Source organism: Perognathus longimembris, chromosome 14 (assembly GCF_023159225.1).
Source record: "Perognathus longimembris pacificus isolate PPM17 chromosome 14, ASM2315922v1, whole genome shotgun sequence".
Lineage (NCBI taxonomy): Eukaryota > Metazoa > Chordata > Mammalia > Rodentia > Heteromyidae > Perognathus > Perognathus longimembris.
The window spans coordinates 51494477-51500476 of record NC_063174.1 but is presented as its reverse complement, the minus strand read 5'-3'; positions in this window follow the sequence as shown (position 1 = coordinate 51500476).

The following is a 6000-nucleotide window of genomic DNA, read 5'->3' as shown; positions in this document are numbered from 1 at the left end:
AGAATAATTAACTGCCCCTGATCTTGGTTGACTGACTGGATACCAGACAGAATGATTACATTACATTTTCTTAATGTTAAAGATGCTTAGTCTTGTATATAGGATATTCTTTTTGTAAAAACCTATTAATGAGCACTTACTCTGAGGTACACTTACTTTGGTTGTGTTAGAGTACTAACAGTTGTGTATCTTATAAACAACATTTGGAGGTATAAATTAGCATTCTTTTTTTTTTTTTTAATGTGGGTAATGGGGCTTGAACAAAGGGCCCAGGTGCTGTCCCTGAGCTCTTTTGCTCAATGCTAGTGCTCTATCACTTTAAGCCATAGCTCCATTTCTGGTTTTCTGGTGATTAATTGGAGATAAGAGTCTCACAGACTTTCCTGCCTGGACTGGCTGTGAACTGAAATCCTCAGATCTCAGCCTCCTGAGTAGCCAGGATTACAGAGTGAGACACCAGTGTCCAGCTTTTATTTTCATGTTTTAGATGGAATAGTGAGGAATAGGGAAATACCCAGTTCTTTTCTTTTTTTAACTTTCTTGGTTGTAGGGAAAATGCATGGTAGGATAAGGGTTTTAAATGCTATCATGTATTCAAATGTATAGTAGATGACAATTACTGGGAATTCATGCAATTGCATAGTTATTTTTAGCCCACGTGGCCAGGCGTATGTTGCTTTCCTTCTCTGGGATTCCATTTTCTTGTCCAAAATAAAATGGCTGGCTCAATAATTGGTTTTAAAGATTTCTTCCAGATCTAAAAGTCAGTGATTTTCTTACTTTTCTAATATAGCAAATTGAAATGTAACCCTCCTCCACACCAATATGCTACAGTCACACATCCATGATTTTGCTAAAAATGGACATTTTATAAATGCTAAAACAGTACATACTAGAGAATAGCTTAGATAAAAAAGAAACCCTACCCTGCTAAATAATAAACAATGTGGGCCTGGATTACACTTAACATAAAAACCGTTCCAGAGTGAAGATATTAAAGAAAACCATTTGAAAGATTGCACACAGATATATTTAACTACTAAATAAAACTTGAATCTGAAAGAAGTACGATAATTGAAATACAGTATACAAATGTACCCTGGTTCTTCTATATAACAGGTGAAGAATTCTATACAACTCTTGTGTATATTAAAACACTTTATTAAAGCCAGTTCCTGTTGACTTAAAAGGGTCTCAATAATACTACTGCCCCTTTCCTCACCCTAGATCTGAACCAACTGAAAATATGACAGAATTTTAGGCCAATGAGGGTAAGTATATGGTCTTTCTTGCTTCTCAAGATGACTCTGGAGCATAATGGCATATAGTTGTGGTCAGAGTAGCTTCCTAGTCTTGAGAACTAGAACTAGGCACCCTGCCCCTGAATGTATAGGATGAGCCTCTTCCCTAGCAAGTCCATGAAATAGGCATGCTGAGTTTCTCCTTACAGACTCACCATGGCAGATGCTACCAGTCATTTTCCCAAATCTTGTCCTCCCTTCTTCAGTTATACAAACCTCCACTTCTTTGTGTTACATTATTCAGCCATAAAAAGAATAAGATCTTATCATTTGTGGCAAAATGGATGCAACTGGAGGTTATTAGGTTAAATAAAATAAGTTGGACAGAAAGACAAATATCACACATTCTCTCTCACATATACATGTTTTAAAACACCAGTGAGAATGTATAACATTAATTTGAGGAGTCCAGGAAGAATGGGTTGAGCTCATGGATAAAAGGTTTGATAATGAGTGCCAAAGCACAGTAAAATAGAAGTAATAAGCCCTAGAGTTCCGTAGCACAACGGAGTGACTATACTTCATGATAATCTATGATTTATTAATAATTAGAAGAGAAGATCTCAAAAGCCCCATAGCACAAAGTATTGATAAGGAGATGCAAATGGTAATTACTCTGATTTGATCAGTACATATCATATATGGACTGGTTGAGATGGAATCTCACTAACTTTTTTTTCTTTTTTTTGTATGGGTTGGCCTTGAGCCAACTTCTGCTTTCTGCATATCTGGGATTACAGATGTAAGACACCAAGACTGGTCCTTATTAAGGGAATTTTTTACAAGCTGTATTCATCCACTGTAGATTTTATTTTTGCTAATGTGAAAAATGGCCATGGAAACATTGGTTTACGAGTATGCATTATACAAGAGCATAATTAGGGATGAAATTTCTGGGTCACAGGATACATAAATTTCAACTTCAGCACACAATGTCAAACTTTTCTAAATTCACATTCCCATCAGCAGCATATAGATCTTTCAGCTGTATTTTTATCTCTCACCTTTGGCATAGATAGATTTGGGCTTTTTTTCTCTGTACAAAGCATGGAAATTGGAACCTAATTCTAGCCTCTGAATTTCTAAGTAGGGAGAGCAGTTGATGGAAGAATATGAACTTAAGGCTTGTGAAACACACACTTATTAACATAACACAAAGACCATGTGACGTCATGTAATGAACAATGCCGTCTCTACGCTCTTTCAGTTTTAATAGTCTGTGGTTCTAGAGGGGATGTAGGTTACTCTGGGCTGCTGAGTGAAGCATAGGAAAGTATATGATGAATTTCAAATGGCACTGCTTTGTTGCATCTGAAATCACATTTTGATGGCTATGGCTGATGATGGCTACTTAGTATCCGTATGAAATATACTGCCAGCTATTGCAACAAAGAGGACAATTATTCTGTATTTGCTCTCTTTCCCCCAACTACTAAATTGCATTTGATCCCATTTGTCCACTTTTTCTTTTGTTCTTCAGTGCTTTTTTCAAGCTTCCTGGATTTGCAGATACTTTTATCTACTCCAGACAGATGAAGTATGATTCTTCAAGCGAACATATTTTTAGCATCATTAAAGCTTACATGTCCTGCTTTTCTGAGCAACATCTTGTTGCATTTGGAGCCACCTGCACTCAGCCTTCAGGGAACTGAGCTGCTTTGTTGATGGTTGAGCTATCAACAGGGGGTATAAACACTGCAGGTTGCGTGCAAGCTTGGGAAGATGGCTAATTATGCTAACATCAATATTAATACATGATGCAAAAACAAATATACTCTTACCAATTTCATGACATGCTTGCTCCTTTCCTTTTCCATCTTCCTTGCTCCTCGCATCCGAAAAGCCTTGTAGCAGATGGAGGTATACCTCCTCCAGCTATTATGGGATCCTGAAAAGTCAAGAGAAGAAAATTGCCACTAATATGTTCTTCATGAGATGCCCTGGAGCTGGATTTTCATGAAGATCTTGGAAACAATAGTAGTACAGGCAGAAATTTGGAAAAGAAAACAACAACAAAACAACTATAGAGTTTCTAACAGGTCTACAGTTAGGGTAGGACCTCGTCAAAATACGTTTGAAGTCACTTTTCTTTAGACTAAAGGAAAAGAAGTCTTGGTGTGTAAGCAGGGAAGGGTTACATCCAATGGAAGGGCCAAGCTTCACTTTTCTGCCATGGCAGTAAGTTCACATGGCTGTTTTTTAAGAGCTCCTGTCATTTGATTTAAAACTAGCCTAAACCCCTTAAACAATTTTAACCCGACCACTGGTAAGTTTTGGGTTAATTATTGTTGCACACCAAATAATCCCAAACTGGTGTTTAAAATAAATATTACCTGCCATGGTTCTATGGGCTGGTGGATCATGGATTAACCAGTTTGAAGGGAGTTCCCATGTGATGACAGTGACAGAGCTGTAGTCAGCAGAGGAGCCCACAGAGTGGACATCCAAGCACAGGTCAGGTCCCTCGGGACTCTTCCCCACTCACTGTCTGTGAGGTGCAACACCATCCTGTCACATCTGAAGACCACCTCAAATCTATCCAGGGAAGGGAGCGGCACATAGGTGCAAAGGAGAAAGGAATCGATGGGAGACATCTTTGAAGACAAACTATTATCCTCTGTGGATTTTCCCTCTGGATAAAGTACTTGGCCTGCATGCAGGAATTCCTTGCTAGTGAAAGTCCTTGAATTGGTTAGCAGCTGACACATCATTTTCCACTTCCTAAGGCTCCATTATTAAATTGTGTTTGATTGCATTTTCCCCTTCATAGCATTTATCAAATAACTGAATTAATATACATCCTCAATACATAAACTCTGTAAGGGCAGCCACTGCTGCTGACAGACAGACGTCCCATTGGTTCATTCTGCTTAATATGCATCTGCCTCTCAGGAAACAGTTGTGTGGCCTGAAGGAGTGGAGGAATGGTGAAAATGGACCTTTCCTGTTGGCTTCTATGATGCACACAGAAGTTCTACGAGGAGGAGCAAGAGTCCTGTTTTATTTACCTTTTGTTTTCTCAGAGTCAGCAGTCTAAGTGCCAAGAGGTAGATACATTACTGTGCAAAAATGAAGCCAAGTTGACAGAAACACACTCCGCCTTCTCAGTCTCTTAAGTCTGCACAGAAAGACAGACAAGTAAGTAACCACACTGCTATAGGCCCGAGTCGAGTGTGTTAGAGTGGGCAGTGCACAGTGACTTGGGCTCATTGTACACATGCTTTTTCATTTTCTCTCTCTCCCCCCTCTCCCCCTCTCTTTCTAACACACACACACACACACACACACACACACACACACACACACTTCATGTACAACTTCAAGGAACATGGATTCCAGAGTAAGAATCCTGCTTAAATTCTGTAGCATAAAACATCACTCACTTAGGTTTGTGGTTATATTACTTTGCAATTTTATGTGGAAACATTCAAGATTGTCCTCCTTTGATTAAAAAAAGATTTAAAAATATTTTACACTTAAGATATAATGATGGAAAATTAAGTGTTTGTGTCTCAAGAGCTGGGATCTATCAGAAGTAGAAAAGTTCTCAAAACATTGTGTCAGAGGTTAAGTTATTTTGCTTATGGATATGGTTGCATTTAAAGTCATATAAACAAAACATAGCATTGAATCTACTCTGGGTGTAGTATTCATTACACTCCGAGGATAAGACAGCTTCTCAATGACAGGAGGCCTAAGAACTTTATTGTAAATTTGAAGTTCCTTGAGAATTGTAAGTATATGAACAATGTGATCATATTTAAAGGCGAATATATGAGATGATAAGTGGAGGCTACACTACAGTTTATTAGTGAAGTGTTGGGGATTCAGCGTGGCATTGAGGGGGAGAGGGCGGTCCTGAAACGCTGCCTTTCCTCCAGCCCCGGGGCAGTGTGGAAGCTAGCCACTCCCATCTTCCGGGTTCTGCTGGAAGAGAAGCAAACCAGCCCCCACCTTCCGTCTCTGCCACATGTGCTACCATGGCAGCTGGAGACCCCAGAGGCCCGGGTCCTTGGGGTGCTGTGGTCTCCATCCATAGAGGAAGTTCCATGACATCACTGTGATGGACACGCTCCTTAGCCTATCGTTGGCATCTGGCCAGTCCCTCTCTTTTTCGTGTCTCTGTTGGTATAAGACTGTTAGCCCCTCCCTTATTAAACTCAGAACATCCCTTGAGAGTTCTCTGGGACCCTATGCGCCTGCGGGTATGGGGCGTCCCACGACCACACGCTGAACAAGGCTGCACGTGGCCTTCGCTCCTGCAGTTAATCCCTACTGGCCAGGGGATGCATGAGAGCGAGAGAGGACCACATGGAAGAGGCAGAGAAGCCCAGGACCTCCACGCGGAGGGGAAGTAGAGCGAAGCCCGGCAGTGAAGCAAGGCCAGTCAACAAGCTTTTGCAACTGGCTGAGACCCAGAGGTAGCCTGAACTCGACTAATAAAAGCATTTAAAACTATGTCACACTTGTCAACTAAAAAGATAAGAGATGCTTAGTTAAGAAATGCCTTCAAATCGATGACAGGCCCTCATGAAAAGATAGACTGAAATTATTCTGAGTCCCCAATGCCAGAATCATGGATTGAGAGCATTTGTTCCTGAGTTGAGCGTGCATGAAGGGGGCTTCCTGGGGAAATAGTGAGTTCCCACCTCTGAGTGTGGTCAAGGAGAGGCCAGAGAACCTACTGGAGAGAAGCTGA